This window comes from Bombina bombina, unplaced genomic scaffold (genome assembly GCF_027579735.1).
Source record: "Bombina bombina isolate aBomBom1 unplaced genomic scaffold, aBomBom1.pri scaffold_940, whole genome shotgun sequence".
Taxonomy (NCBI): Eukaryota; Metazoa; Chordata; class Amphibia; order Anura; family Bombinatoridae; genus Bombina; species Bombina bombina.
In genome coordinates this window covers 104,725-121,925 of record NW_026510780.1, presented here as the reverse complement: position 1 = coordinate 121,925, position 17,201 = coordinate 104,725, and positions in this window count along the sequence as shown.

Here is a 17,201-nt window from a genome sequence, read left to right as displayed (position 1 = left end):
AGTATTTATTTTTAAATAGGAATTATTTAGTTATTAATAGTAGGTTCTATTTAGATTTATTTTAATTACATTAAAGTTAGTGGGTATTAGGGTTAGGGTTACGTTAGGGTTAGGCTTAGTGTTAGGTTTATTCAGATTAGGGGTTAATAAGTGTAATGTAGGTGGCGGTGATGTCGGGGTGGCAGATTAGGGGTTAATAAGTATAATGTAGGTGTTGGCGATGTCAGGGGCGGCAGATTAGGGGTGTTTAGACTTGGGGTTTATGTTAGGGCGTTAGGTGTAAACATAACTTTTCTTTCCCCATAGGAATTAATGGGACTGCGTTACGGAGCTTTACGCTCCTTTATTGCAGGTGTTAGGCTTTTTTCAGCCATCTCTCCCCATTGATGTCTATGGGGAAATCGTGCACGAGCACGTAAAACCAGCTTACCCGCAACGCTGGTATTGGAGTGTGGTATGGAGCTCAATTTAGCTCTACGCTCACTTCTTGCCTGCTAACACCGGGTTTATTTAAACCTGTAATAGCAGCGCTGTAGGGAGGTGAGCGGTGACAATAACTTGCAAATTAGCACCGCACTGCTCATAACGCAAAACTCGTAATCTGGCCGTTTGTCTTTTTCCGGAAATCTCAAGAAGGCCACTATTACATCCCTTGTAGGGGCATTAGGTTTGGGCTTGGGATTTAACGCCATGTGGGCTCTTTCCAAGTCTATTTCGGAATCAGGTGGTACTCCAGCAAGCATGGTGAATAACTGCTGCAGGTAAGATGGTAGTTCTTCTGAGTTTACATCCTCCGGGATCCCCTTTATTCTAATATGCATCTCCTACTTCTATTCTCCATATCCTCTATTTTGTCTAAGAGTTCAGAGATAGTTTAAGACTGTTGGGATACCTGGTTGATTGTAGTTTCTACATCCTCCTCTAGGGTGTCCTTAGCTTCCTCTAGTGTGCCAACTGTGTTCCTCAAGTCTGTTATAGCTTGATATCTGCCAGGCTAGCAGAGACTGATTTATGCATACTGTCAATTTTTTCCCCAGAGTTTATCCTGTTTGGATACCAGCAAGCTAAGGTCTGCCTTAGTAAGGGGTTGGGAATCAGAGGGCAATTCTTGTTGTTGTGTAGTGTTGTCTTCTTTATCTGTACCCTCCTAACCTGGGGGCTCTATCTGTTTTCCCCCTTTGTTAATTTAAAATATCTGATCTTCCAGGTTTTTCAGTTTATTTAATTTCTTAGATGACATTGTGTCGTATAGTGTTGGTGTCCCAGTAATGGAGAACATATCTACCTCAGTTAGGTAATTGTAGAGTATTAAAGGAACTCTGAACCCAATTTTTTCTTTTGTGATTCAGATAGAGCATGACTATTATCAAACTTTCTTCCTTCTCTTGGTATCTTTATTTGAAATGCAAGATTGTAAGTTTAGATGCCGGCCCATTTTTGGTGAACAACCTGGGTTGTCCTTGCAAATTGGTGGATAAATTCATCCACCAATAAAAAAAATGCTGTCCAGAGTTTCAGAACGAAAAAAAAGCTTAGATGCCTTCTTTTTCAAATAAAGATAGCACGAGATTGAAGAAAAATTGATAATAGGAGTAAATTAGAAAGTTGCTTAAAATTGCATGCTCTATCTGAATCACAAAAGAAAAAAAATTGGGTTTAGTGTCCCTTTAAGTAACTCTTAGAGGAGCTCTTGAATAATATTGTTAGTATTTCATATCTTCCCTGAAATGTAATGGGTATTACAGGTTGAATAATGCTGTTATCAGCTAGAAGGCCTCTAGGTGTCAGTGTTTACAGCCCAATGATATTCAATGAATGTAGTTTATCCATACCTCAAATAAGTAGGTCACGCAGTGAAAAAGTAGTAGGTATTAAAGTTATGGAAACTGTTCTTTATTTTATGCCCAGTGGGAGTTATTATATCGCTTTGGTTATCAAATATCCCCTTATTAACACATTCATAGGTATAAAGTCCTATTAGTATTTCAGACTGCCATGAGGGAGATTCAGCTATGTAGTACGGTGTATAAAACCATTTTGCAGGCCTTTATGTGGATTCTATTCCAAAGATGTTAAGGGTGATATATGGGTCTATAATATGGCTGTTACAGCTATACTTCCGTGATCTTTTCCCCTTTATTGCAGATCAATTTTGCTGTTGCAGTAGGCCTTATGGTGGGTCGCGATGTGCAGGTACTTACTGCCCCCGGCGATATTGGTGCCGGTGTTGTCGGATTTAAGGCAGCCGTCTCCTGTCTCATCTCTATGGCCAGTCTTTAGGAGTCCTTTTCACCGCAGCACAAATTTCGGCCTTGTTATGGCGTTGTCTCTATGTTGACGATGGTGTCTCTCCCTCCTGTCTTTCCTCGCTGGCAGATGTCAATTTTACAGTACCAGTCAGATCAGTGCATCCACGATGACCGGGAGCATTATTACATCCCCTTTTGGTGTGGATGTGCTGGGTTTAGAGAAGGTGGTATGCCCCAAGGCTTGCTCTGACCACGGAGCTCTATGCCAGCGTGTCCATCTTAGAGCGCTGCTAGGCTCCACCCCTTTTTATTGTTTTAAAAGATAAATAATCCCTTTTATTACACATTCCCCAGTTTTGCATGACCTGCACTGTTATATTAATATACATTTTACCTCTATGATTACCTTGTATCTAAGCATCTTCTGACAGTCCCATTATCACATGACATTTTATTTATTAGCTATTGACTTGAACTTAAGGCAATTAGTGCAATGTCTGCCATAAACCACGGGCATGAGCACAATGTTATCTATATAGCTCACATGAACTAGCACTCAAGCTGGGGGAATATGTAGTAAAGGCGTTATCTCTCTTTTTAAACAATAACAATTTTAGTGTAGACTGTCCCTTTAAATAACAGTATTGCACTATTGGTCTGTTATTTGTATCTGCTTGTACCTACATGCTTGTGAGACAGAGGCAAAAGGGGCTTCCTCTACCTTACTGCAGATACACTGAAGCAGACCAGACCACCCTCCAAAAAGTAACAAGCGTACTATATATCTATTTATGTATCTACAGTATCTATCTATCTATCTATCTATCTATCTATCTTTCCCGGCTATGGCCATGACAGCAATACGCCAGGGTTAGTTCCTCCCCTCACTTCCTCAGGACAGGAAATTGAATAAAAAGATACTATAAGTACCCTATAGCCTCTGTACTCCTCAGTTCTTTTTCCTGTCCACACTCCCTAGGACTTAATCATTTCTTTTATGGATATTTTATTTTATTGCTTACTGGGGGCTGTTTAGCCTCATGCCTGGGGGGAGTTCTGCCTCTCTCCCCCTGGAAACTGCAGTGCATGGTGCTTCTTCAAGGGCAACCTTCTGCAAGACCTCCTTTAACGTCCGGGGGTAAGAATCTGCAGTGATGTGCTGGTGGCATCATGGAATACAGGGGCAGGATAAATCCTCAGATACCTGCAGATCCCTTAGGGAACAGTTCCTTCATACAGTGAAGGTGGGGGAAGCAGATAAACAGTGCAAATCAGGTACTTCCTGTTTTCTTGTTGCCATGGTAACAGACATGTATATCATATATAGGGCTCTTTTGGTGCCTTTTTTAGTAAGTTTGAATGTAGCAGTGTGTTTGTTACTTCCTGTTTGTTCTCCTGGTCTGTTTTCAGTTCAGCAGGTAGTTTTTTTTTCCTTTGTATTCTTTTCTGTTGGTGTTTTTTTTAGGCATTCATGCTTTTCTTTTTACTTAGTTTGCATTTTTTACTGTTAGTTGCCCAGGTTTTCATGGCTTCCCGCACGCATAGAAAAAATAGGTCACATTCAAGAGGTTCAAGCTAAGCAATGCTCAGTTATAGGTTAAAAAAAGACACTCATGCCTCCTGGTAGATCCCCGGCTAATCCTGTGGATAGGAGTCCAAGACCCTCCCTCTGTATGTTATGTGATGAACCTGTGGTCTAAGGGAAAAAGCTCTGCCTTGGGTGTATTAATATGGTGGCAGGACCCTCAACCTCCCAGGCTCCTTCAACAGACGTTATATCCTTTATACGTCAGTTTGTGGCAGAAGGGGTAAGAGAAGCTATCCTCAGCCTCAAGCAGACAAGATAAGCTGTTTCAGAGGCGCCTGAGGTGGGGAGCTAAGAGGAGGAAGGTCAATTGTGGGGCAACCCTTCCAGAGAAAAGGATGATCCCTCGGGGATGAAGGTTTAGGGGCCAAAAGCAGCTTTGATGACAGCAGAACAGAGACCCTTATTGAGGCTATGAGGAGAACCATAGGCTTACAAGAGGTCTCAGTTCATGAATCTACTGGTAGCAAGCATTTTGCCAGCCTGAAAAGAAAGACTTTTCCTTTCCTCTTCATGATACCATCAGAGACCTTATTAAAGATGAATGGCTGAAAGTAGAAAATAAAGTTTCTATTCAAGGAAGGTTTGGCAGATTGTATCCTTTTAAGGAGTCGGATTCAGCCTCCTGGATTGCAGCCCCTAAGGTGGACGCAGCAGTGTTGTGTTTGACTATTAAAATTACTTTACCTGTGGACAATTCAGGTTCTTTGCGTGACCCTATGGACAGAAGGGTGGATATTAAGCTCTCCAAAGCCTATGTGGCATCTGGGGCAAATCTACGCCCTGCTGCTGCTCTTACCTTGGTCTCAAGGGCCCTCAAGCAATGGGCAGATGACCTAGAATAGGAAATTAAGGGGGTGTTCCGTAGATCTCATCTCTTGAATACAGTTGCTGAAATACATCTGGCAGTGGATTTTTGTACTGAAGCTTCAGTAGATCTGGTCAGATCAATTGCACGATTCATGGTGTTAAATGTGGCAAGCAGGAGAGCCTTATGGTTGAATGCATGGGATGCTGATACAGCTTCCAAGAACAGCTTGTGTGCCCTTCCCTTCCAGGGCGAGATGTTGTTTAGTCAGCATATGGATGACTGTATTAAAAAAGTGGCAGGAGGTAAGAAGGCCCTTTTGCCTTCAGACAGAAGAGGAATTTGCTCATCTGGCAGGGATCGCCGTTCCTTTCGTGAAACAAGGCAATTTAGACCAGGGAGACAAGCTTTCCAGAATCAGCCCTGGAGAGGTTGCCAATTTTCCAACAAATTTGGAAGAGGCAGGGGCGACTCCTCCTGTCAGGGACAGAAATTCTGATGAGTTTCCGGCCCAGTTTCCAGAGGTAGGGGCAAAATTAATGAGGTTCTCTGGGATCTGGTGCCGATCCATAGAAGATGCTTGGGTCTGCAGTGTCGTCTCAATAGGGTGTCATCTGGAGTTAAAAAAACACTCCTCCAAAGTTTTGGTCGGTCCAATTTCAGGAAAAGAAGGCAGCACTGCCATAGTTTGTGGAATCCCTTCTGCAGGATAGGGTTATCTGTCCAGTTCCACAGGGAGAGTGCTTCAAGGGTTTTTATTCCAGACTGCTTCTGGCTCCGAAGGGTCCAGACAATTGGAGGCCGATCATGGATCTCTCACGGCTGAATACCTTCTTGCATGCAAGAAAATTCAGGATGGAATTGTTGCAGTCCATCATAAAGGTGGTCTCTCCAAGCGTATGGATGGCTTCGGTGGATCTAAAGGATGTCTATTTCCACATCCCCATGGCCATTTCCCATTAAAATATCTAAGGTTTTGTCTGGACAGCAAATGTCTGCAGTTTCAAACCCTCCCTTTCGGTCTAAGTTCTGCTCCGCAATATTCTCCAAGGCTCTGGTAGCATTAATTGTGGTTGTGTCTTGCACCTCCGCAAGAGCCAGCCCTCTCAGCAGATGATTTTTCTGGGTGCCCTATTCAGTACCCAACGGGGTCTAGTTCAGTTTTCCGAGGGCCAAGCAGTTAGGCTGAGGGAGAAGATTCGATTGGTGTTTTGGCTCAGGCAAATATCAGCAAAGGGTTTCATGAGTCTGCTGGGGACGCATTGGTCGGACCAAGTGGGCTCAATGGCACCTTAGTGTTTCTCATGAGTCCTACCTTTTGCAGTTCAAGGACAGGAGTCTGCATCCACCCATTCTAGTCTCCGGAGTGGTCAAGAAAAAGCTGACGTGGTGGCTACAAGATCAACATATTTTTTTGGGGTTTCCCCTGGAAGATTTTGACTGGAAAATAGTTACGACAGACGCAAGTCAGTCAGGATGGGAAGCTCATATGAGAAATTACTGTGTTCAGGGAACATGGTCTATCAACATGAAAAAGATTCTATCAAACCTCTTAAGAGTTAAGGGCAGTGTTCAATCTCTAATTCAGTTGGAAAGTGTAATCTGTCATCATTGGGTCAAGATTCAGACAGACAACAGGACTGTGGTGGCATACCTGAATCATCAGGGAGGCACACACAGTCGCCACATGATGAGAATTATGGTTCCTCTGATGCAATGGGTGCAATCCAGCTTGAGGGGGTCTATCGGATGTCTATTTTCCTTGTAAAAAGAACATGGAAGCAGATTACCTCAGCAGGTATGCCATCCAACCGGTAAACCGGTGCTTAGCAGACTGAGCATTTCAGATAATTGTGGATCGCTGCGGTCTTCACTGGCAGGTGAAGTTCTTCTCGAGATCCCCTCATCCTCAAGCAGAAGGCTGGGATGTCCTGTCCCTGCTCATGGAAGTTCAAGAGGGGTTATGCCTTCCCTCCATGCTTTTGATTCTCAGCCTTCTCAGGAGAATTCGCAGAGAGAAAGTGGAGGTGTTGGCAGTAATCTCTTATTGGCCCAGGAGTCCTTGGTTTCCCATGTTGTTGAGCCTGTCCATAGAGGCTCCTATGATTCTACCTGCAATGCCAGACCTGCTGTACCAGAGTCCTCTACTACAACAGCAACTGAGAGAAAAGGGTTTTTCGGATCAAGTCATCTCCACTCTCATGCAGGCAAGGAAGTGGTCATCTTCTGCTGCATATTACCGAATATGGGATATATTTTTCGGAATGGGCCTCCCACAAAGGGATCTCTCCATGTTCCTTCTCTTCTACGGAGCTTATGGGTTTTCTCCAGGATGGTCTGGACAAGGGAATCAGCTTGAATATCTTGAAAGTTAAACTTACAGCATTATCTGCCCTTTCAGGTGTTAAATGGGCATTGGATCCAGATGTAGTTTGATTTCTGTGGGCTGTTATGCACATCAGACCTCCTAGGAAGTCTTTTTTTCACCTCCATGGGATTTGCCTCTTGTTTTATCTGCTCTTCAGAAAACTCCTTTTGAACCTTTAGTGGGACATCCCTATGATGCTCCTTACTCTAAATTATGTGCTATTGATGGCCCTAATCTCGGGTCGGAGGGTTTTAGAACTGGGTGCTCTGTCAGCACAGGAATCGTTTATATCCTTTTTTCCAGATAAAGTGGTGTTGCGGACTGTTCTTAAATTCCGCCCTAAGGTGGTTTCCTCTTTTCACATTGACCGGCAAATTGTTCTAACAACATTTTTCCTGAATCCTATTTCTGCATAAGAGGAGGTCTGGCATACCCTGGATGTTGTCCGGTGTTTGTCTATTTACCTTCAGAGATCTATGGATTGGAGGAAATCCTCAAGGCTCTTTGTCCTTCCCACGGGTCCTAAGAGAGGAGAGATGGCCTCAGTGGCTACAATTTCTCGATGGATAGTGTCCACCATCTCAAAGGCCTATTAATGTTGTCAGGGTCTGGTTCCTCAGGGCATTAAAGCACATTCTACTCGAGCCCTATCTGCTTCCTGTGCAGCTGCTGCACACATCCCTATGAACCAGATATGCAAGGTGGCATCATGGTCTTCTGTGAATACATTTAGTTCTCACTACCACCTGGATGTCAGATCAGCTAAACAGGCTAATTTTGGAGCAGCTGTTCTGGCAGCATCTTAATATTTTTTTTATTAACAATGAATACACTTTTTTGCAGCATCTTCTGTTGTTGTGTTTTCTTTTCCCTCCCAGAGTTCTTGTGCTAGGGTATTACCCTGGCGTATTACTGTCATGGCCATCGCTGGGAATAGGGAAAATTATTTTCCTTTCCTGGTTATGGGCCATGACAGCATTACGGTCCGCCCTTTGGTGTGGCTGGTTACGAACTGAGGAGTACAGGGGCTATAGGGTACTTATAGCATTATTTAATTCAATTTCCTGTCCTGAGAGAGTGAGGGGAGGAGCTAACCCTGGCGTATTGCTGTCATGGCCCATAACCGGGAAAGGAAAATAACAGTAAGTATGAAGTACATTTTCTCTAATCTTTCTCTCTATCTCTATCTATCTATTTATCTATCTCTATCTATCTATTTATCTATCTCTATCTATCTATCTATTTATCTATCTATCAACAGTATCTCACAAAAGTGAGTACACCCCTCACATTTTTGTAAATATTTTATTATATCTTTTCATGTGACAACACTGTAGAAATGACACGTTGCTACAATGTAAAGTAGTGAGTGTACAGCCTGTATAACAGTGTAAAATACATCTACATGGTATTCTCAGACTAATATTTTCTTTGAATGCAGCATTCTATCTTGCATTTATGTAGAGTTTAATGTCCCTGGAAGCTGAAAACAAAGTGAAAAACACACAAACATACACAAAAGGGCAAAACATAAATGTTATATCAGCAAAATTTAAGACTAAATTATGAGCGCAATATTTGTGCACCACTCGTGACACCAGCACACGCAGAGCGCGCTTCCATAGGCTCCAATGGGAGCCTCCTTCTGATGCTGATAGATATAGCGCAGAACCTAGAGCAGCAAAGGGTGTAAGTCGTTCAGCGATGGGCAGCAGAGTTTAAATATATGTATATTAATATATACTTATATATTTATGTGTTTATATGAGGATATACACATATTGATAATAAAGGTTTGGTGCAATGAGGTTATATAATTTCAGTGTTCTGAGTGAGCTTCTGACACTAGCACATGTGGGCAGGAGATCTCAGTGATATGGATAGTTTTGTGAATTATTTGAATCTAAATGATCTGGGCTTGCGCTTCACATTCAAAACTAACCCAGTTAGGATTAATTTCCTGGCTTTGACCCTACAGGGAATTGAAGGGGAGAAAATATCTACCAGTGTGTATCGCAAGCCCATAACAGGGAATACTCTTCTACATGGCAATAGCAGTCACCCCAAAAAAATAAGGTTTGCAGTTGCAAAAGGACAATTTATAAGGCTAAAGAGAAACTGCTCCAACCCCTCGGATTTTGAACAAGAGGCTAATGAGCTATGTACACGACTCATGGACGGAAAATACCCTACACACAACATTTTGAGAGCAAGGAAAGTTGTGGAGTCCATCCAGAGAAATTTCTCTTGGAAGAGAAGGGGAGAGAAACACATACAGATGATTTTAAAGGGGCACATTTTGTCACCGAGTTTAGCGCCCAGTACCAGCAAATATGCAAGATAGTGAAAAAGCATTTTTCACTTCTTGCAGCAGATGATCGTTTGATAAGTGTTGGGGATAGGGGTATCAGGTGCTCCTATGAAAAGAGCAGGACATTGGGGTGTATTTTGGCACCGACACAGATAAAACACACAACTCATACGAGTAGTTCTTGGCTTAGACACACTGGCATGTATAAATGTGTCAGTAGTCGGTGTAGACCCTGCGAGTATGTCCATGTTACCGAAAGTTTTACATCAACTGTGAATGGCAAATCCTTTCACATTTCATCTTGTCTTAAGTGTACCACCAGTTATGTTATATATTTGATCACATGTTTCCAGTGTAATTTGCAGTATGTGGGCCTCACTTTCAGAGATATGAGGTCCAGAATTAGGGAGCATCTTTCAACTATTAACATAGGCAAGGCATCTACCCCCTTAGTTCAGCATTTTGCCAAAACACATAATGGCAACTTAAATACGTTCAGATGGAGTGCCATTGAGAAGGTGGTATTACCCAAAAGGGGTGGCAATTTAGACCAACTTTTGGCCGAAAGAGAAATCTTTTGGATCTTCCAGTTGGACACCAGGGTGGCCAGTGGACTTAACTCCAGATTTGACATGATCAATTACTGGGAGTAATCCAGCCCCACTTTGGGGCCGTGAGACCCTAGTGTCCATGTGGATATGCACTACCTTATTTCCCCTTTGGGTTCCCAATTTATATGCATTTAAATGTTGTGGCTTGGTGTACTTTAAGTAGACATTTGAATGTTCATACATAGGATTTTCAAATATAGCATAATTGGTTTCCAATTATGTTTAGAGTAGGTCCCATCAGTGCAAGGATTACTAATGTTATTTATTTACTTGATTTACATTGTATTGTTCTTTTGCTTTGTTTAATTCATGTATTTAGTTTATTTTATTTCTATTGTTCATTGACATTTTGTTATTTCGGCTCATGATTGTTGCAATTTGTCCTTTTCCACTAAGGTACAATTAGTTATTCCCATCATTTTGTTTCAATATATACTGTGGAAATGTTCATTTTGTATGATCAATATAAATTATATACTGTTTATGTGATTAGAGCATTTATCCAAATTTGTTTTAAGCAAGTCTTCTTCAGATTGGTCCATATTACTTTCACCAATGTTATTACCTGTGAATTTCTGTTTCCTTTCTGTTAGGCAGGCTGTATAATGGTTAGAGGGACAGTCAAGTCCAAAAAAAAACTTTCATGATTTAAATAGGGAATGTAATTTTAAACAACTTTCCAATTTACTTTTATCACCAATTTTGCTTTGTTCGCTTCGTATTCTTAGTTGAAAGCTAATTGTAGGAGGTTCCTATGCTAATTTCTTAGACATTGAAGATTGCCTCTAATCTGAATGCATTTTGACCACTAGAGGACATTAGTTCATGTGTTTCATATAGATAACATTGAGCTCATGCACGTGAAGTTACCCTGGAGCCAGCACTGATTGACTAAAATGCATGTCTGTCAAAAGAACTGAAATAAGGGGGCAGTTTTCAGAGGCTTAGATACAAGGTAATCACAGAGGTAAAAAGTGTATTTCTATAACACTGTTGATTATGCAAAACTGGGGAATGGGTAATGAAGGGATTATCTTTCTTTTTAAACAACAAAAATTCTGGTGTTGACTGTCCCTTTAAAAATGAGAGCGTGGTTATGTGTTTTTAATTGAGTTTGCACAGAGCCAATGAGCTTACTCAACTGGTTTCGTTCCCATGTTTTAATTCTATCAAATAAACTTTTGCTTTTTATACCTACCGGAGGGGCTGGATAGTCTTTTCTTCGATATACACATATTAACATATAAACAAATGTGTATATAAGCATATACATATATATATATTTACAGTTTTAAAACAGTCCCCATAAACTGCTATGTAAACACACATTTCAGTGCCGTTTTTTTTCTAACACCCCCCATCCGCTCACTTTATCCCCTTATAACTGCTTCGTGCAGCCATTTATATATTTTTTTAAAAACATATGCTCATATTATTTTATTTTAAAAATAAACTGTCCACTTTATTTTGGTAGAAATTAGGGGACATTTTTTTCATTAACCAGAGATCTCATCTCTGGTTAATGAATGCTAAAGCAAAGTGCTACCATGAGCTCATTCAAGCATTAACAAGCCAATCGTAATGGCTGGATATTTAATGTGCGCCCATAAACGGTCAAATAAATTAAATAAGCGCTTCACTTGTAATTTAGCCCTGAATGAGAAAAATGCTGTAAAATAGGTTAGAGGCTTGCAATTTGTTAGCTCATACAGAAGCCTGTCTTTATTTCTCGTAAGCCATTGTTTATATCATGTGACAGGTTTCTGGTAATACACCTGATGGAATTTAAAGACATTCCAACTGGGTCCAGCTTTCCCTTAAGCCATTTATGTTCTTAATGTACAGTCTATGTACAAAAATAGCTTAAAATACACTTCCTGTACCTGATTAGCTAACAATAGTGATCACTGATCATTACTGTGCCCACAGAACTGTGCCGTTATTTTGTTAATCTACAATAAATCACACACACTCAGTTGGCCAACTTTGTGTGTCTGATCTGCCAGTTACCAAAACCACAAATCAAAACTCCACAGGCACTTACAAGAAAAACAAGCAAAGTTTCGGGATATTATCCCTTAATCATGCTCATAGGCCTCATGACTAAGCATGATTAAGGGATAATATCCTGAAACGTTGCTTGTTTTTCTTGTAAGTGCCTGTGGAGTTTTGATTTGTGGTTTTGGTAACTGGCAGATCAGACGCACAAAGTTGGCTAACTGAGTGTGTGTGATTTATTTGTAGATTAACAAAATAACGGCACAGCTGATATTGCCATAAAATTGTGGCATGAGTTCAACACTAATTAACAGTCTGTAGTGTTGTGTAAACTTTTTTCTGGCGGACAGATATATAAGCAGCAAAATAAGAAGTGCTAGAGTCCTGCAAACTGGCATTCCTGCCCCAACTGGCAGTACATCTAGCACCACTTTGTCCTGTTCCAATTGTCAGCATAACCAATGTACCCTGTACCACCCATAACCCAACTGCCATTGTATCTAGCACCACAAGGAACATACTTCTCTAATTCACTGGTGTTCATCCCAAGAACGATACAAGAAAGAGAAGGAAAAATCTGTGTCCCCAAGTATAGGAGCCGCTACCAGTTACAACATTGGTACCGCAGGATGTTCTAGAAATGAAAGATAGATCAGCACCTCTATTGTTAGCTGCTAGGGCATCAACAGGACAGTCATACCGTGGTATGGTGGAAACATTTTAAGAGTATGGGATATGGAAGCTTGGCTAGATGGAAAAAAGGTAAGCTGAGGCAAAGTGTGGGGAATCTCATAAGTTCAGGAATTCAATATCCAAAGCTCCCCTAGTGTGCAGTATGTGTTACTGTCTCTGACAGCAGTAATAGTAACAACTAAAGCATCTAGCAAATATAAAAGAGGCGCCTCATGTGTGTATCAGTCACCAAATAGACAAATCAGATATAAAATGTAAAACACAGGGTACTCACATTTCCATAGCACCCTTATGTGCTAGAAGATGCAGGCTAGCAGTATAAAGGTGTCAGCTCACCTCCTCCTGACAGCTCCACGTAGTCCAGGGACAGCTCAAACTCACAGTGAAGAACAAAACAGTAGGCCCAACACATATGTGCACCTGGCAATTAGGGCTTATAAACACTGTTTGCAGTTTAAAAACTGATTTATTAAAACCATATAAAATTCAAACAATACAGTGTTAAAAATTGGTGGGTATACAAAGTCTGTACCCCCAGATATGCAACGCATTCCTCAGCAGTTACGCTGTTTCCTCAGGCATAACAAACCCTATACTGATGCACTTATTTAAATGCTATCCTATCCAATCAGATTCTGAAAGCACAGATGTAATGAACATGTCATCTAATCACCAACAGTCTTTAGCTGTTGTGTCAAACAGTCAGTTTCAAAACAGTGTTAGATCTAAAATATGTCTACATTATATAATACAATTAATCAATCCCAACGGATTAATCCTTGTATACAAAGCTATTTCACAGATAAAATCATATGTACATATATCCTATTGGAACAGCGATGAAAAATGCTTATGATGAAACAGAATAAAATAAATAACTGACACATCACATATGATAGATCAAAAGTAGATGACACATTCATGCTGACATTAAGGAAGTTAATTTATACAGTGTATAGACAAAATAATACAATGTAAAAATTCAGTTGAAGCTGTCAGAAGCTGCCAGAAATAACTAATAATAAAAATAAATAATGTGTGGACTTCAGATGAATGATGTATGAAATGCCTATAAGTGTGTGCACAAACTACTATATGTGTGTGCACAAACTGCTATTCACAATTCTAATTCTAATATCATATGTGTCTTACCTAAATTGTCTATTGATAATGAAAACTCCATGGAGGTGGATCTCTAAACATGTGTGCGCTTATTGCTCACTTGATATGAGTAAGTGACTATAAGTGTGTGCACAAACTGTTAAATGTGTGTGCACAAACTGCTCTTCACAATTCTTATTCGAATTCCATAAGTGTCTTTACCAAAATTGTCTATTAGAAACTACATGAAGGTGGATCATTAATCATGTGTGAGCTTATTTCTCATTTTAAATTAATTACGTGCGTGAGTGCCTATAAGTGTGTGCACAAAATGCTATTCAAAATTCTAATTTTAATTCCTTATGTGTCTATACCTACATTATATATTGAAGGTGAAAACTCCAAGAAGGTGAATCTCTAATCGTGTGTGAGCTTATTGCTCACTTTGAGGGGATTATGTACATAAGTGCCTATAAGTATGTGCACAACCTGCTGAATGTCCGTGCACAAACTGCTATTCCAATACTAATTAAATATGTATATATACAAAAATTATCTATTGGAAGTTAAAAACTCCATGGAGTTAGATCTCTTATCGTGAGTGAAATATTTAAAAATAATTATATACTTGAGTGCCTGTAAGTGTGTGCACAAACTACTATATGTGTGTGCACAAACTGCTATTAATAATTCTAGTTCTAATTCTGTACAGGTATACCTCACTTTACAGCGCTTCACTTTACAGCGATTCGCTAATACAGCGCTTTGTGGAGCTGAAGTTCAACCTCCAAGATTTTGAAACAGTGCTGTACTCATTGTGAGATTGCAAGAAAAGTGTCTGGCACCATTTTGTTATGCTTAGTCCACTCTGTTAACAGCATTGCAGTGCAATCTTTGTCTCAGTGCTATAGTCTGGCAAATTTTACTACAGTAATTGTCACTATTTTACAGGTACAGTATTTATTGAATACTAATTGAATACTGTGCTGTGCTAGTGTTAAACTAAACATAGCACTATTGCACCCCTAATATGTGTTAGTTCAAACATGTTTTTAAGATTTTAAACACTGAAAAGAAAGCTAAAACTGCCTTGTTTCACTTTAAGGCGGTTTTCACTTTACAGCGGGGCTCAGGTCCCTAACCCGCTGTATTAGCAGGGTATACCTGTATGTGTCTTTACCTGAATTATCTATTGGCAGTGAGAACTCCAGGGTGGTAGATCTCTAATTGTGTGTGAGCTTATTGCTCACTTGATGGCAATAATGTACGTAAATGCCTATAGGTGTGTGCACAAACTGCTATATGTGTGTGCACAAACTGCTATTCACAATTCTAATTCCATGTGTGTCTTTAGAAGTGTAAACCCCCTGGGGGTGGATCTCTGATCGTGTGTGAGCTTATTGCTCACTTTGAGGGGATTATGTACATAAGTGCCTATAAGTATGTGCACAACCTGCTGAATGTCCGTGCACAAACTGCTATTCCAATACTAATTAAATATGTATATATACAAAAATTATCTATTGGAAGTTAAAAACTCCATGGAGTTAGATCTCTTATCGTGAGTGAAATATTTAAAAATAATTATATACTTGAGTGCCTGTAAGTGTGTGCACAAACTACTATATGTGTGTGCACAAACTGCTATTAATAATTCTAGTTCTAATTCTGTACAGGTATACCTCACTTTACAGCGCTTCACTTTACAGCGATTCGCTAATACAGCGCTTTGTGGAGCTGAAGTTCAACCTCCAAGATTTTGAAACAGTGCTGTACTCATTGTGAGATTGCAAGAAAAGTGTCTGGCACCATTTTGTTATGCTTAGTCCACTCTGTTAACAGCATTGCAGTGCAATCTTTGTCTCAGTGCTATAGTCTGGCAAATTTTACTACAGTAATTGTCACTATTTTACAGGTACAGTATTTATTGAATACTAATTGAATACTGTGCTGTGCTAGTGTTAAACTAAACATAGCACTATTGCACCCCTAATATGTGTTAGTTCAAACATGTTTTTAAGATTTTAAACACTGAAAAGAAAGCTAAAACTGCCTTGTTTCACTTTAAGGCGGTTTTCACTTTACAGCGGGGCTCAGGTCCCTAACCCGCTGTATTAGCAGGGTATACCTGTATGTGTCTTTACCTGAATTATCTATTGGCAGTGAGAACTCCAGGGTGGTAGATCTCTAATTGTGTGTGAGCTTATTGCTCACTTGATGGCAATAATGTACGTAAATGCCTATAGGTGTGTGCACAAACTGCTATATGTGTGTGCACAAACTGCTATTCACAATTCTAATTCCATGTGTGTCTTTAGAAGTGTAAACCCCCTGGGGGTGGATCTCTGATCGTGTGTGAGCTTATTGCTCATGAAATGTAAAAATTGGTATATGATGATATAAGTTGTCATTTGTATTTAAATGCACACGGCAATAAAAAAAAACAGCTGAATCAATAACTTAATTTAACCCTGTGGGAAAGAGAGCCTGGAACCGAAAGATCCAATAGGTTTCTCTCTGACGTAGCCTGGTATACCTATTATATTGTTGGACTAGGGGGATTACTTCAAGGGGTGTGATGGAAAAGCTACAGGTACCCTTACAGTGTTCTAATGTGTTATGTCTAGATACACTGGGGCATATGTATCAAGCTCCGAATGGAGCTTGATGCCCGTGTTTCTGGCGAGCCTGCAGGCTCGCCAGAAACAGCAGTTATGAAGCAGCGGTCACAAAGACCGCTGTTCCATAACCTGTCCGCCTGCTCTGAGCAGGCGGACAGACATCGCCACAATACAACCCGATCGAGTACGATCGGGTTGATTGACACCCCCTGCTGGCGGCCTATTGGCCGCGAGTCTGCAGGGGGCGGCGTTGCACCAGCAGCTCTTGTGAGCTGCTGGTGCAATGCTGAATACGGCGAGCGTATTGCTCGCCGTATTCAGCGCTGGTCCGCCAGACCTTGATACACATGCCCCACTGTGTTTAAGGGAGCCTTTTTTGATCTTACGAAGATGTTCACTCCATCTGGTCCTGATCTTCCTACCGGTGTGCCCCAAATACTGTACACCACATACACATGTTAAGACATAAACCACAAACGTAGCTGACTAGGGATATTGTTGTGTATCATTATCTGTATATACTTTGTTTCACCTTGTATGTTTTATGTATTCTATCATTAAGTGCCCCCTATAGAGTCATTTTTTATAGTTCATGTTGAATTCTAGTAACAACTAATGTCACAAGGGAGGGACTTACTGGTGCTGCTCCAGAACAGATTATCCATATGTTTATGTACCTTATCAGTACGATATATTCTATCCTTGAGGATGCAGATTCTCTCCCAGAGATCTTTATATAAGGTAGGCCAGTTAAACAACTACCTGTGACTCACGGATTATGAGTAGACCAGTAGACTGGACCACTGGACACAAGACCTTATGAGATCGGTGCATAAGTTGCAGACCAAGACGTGTT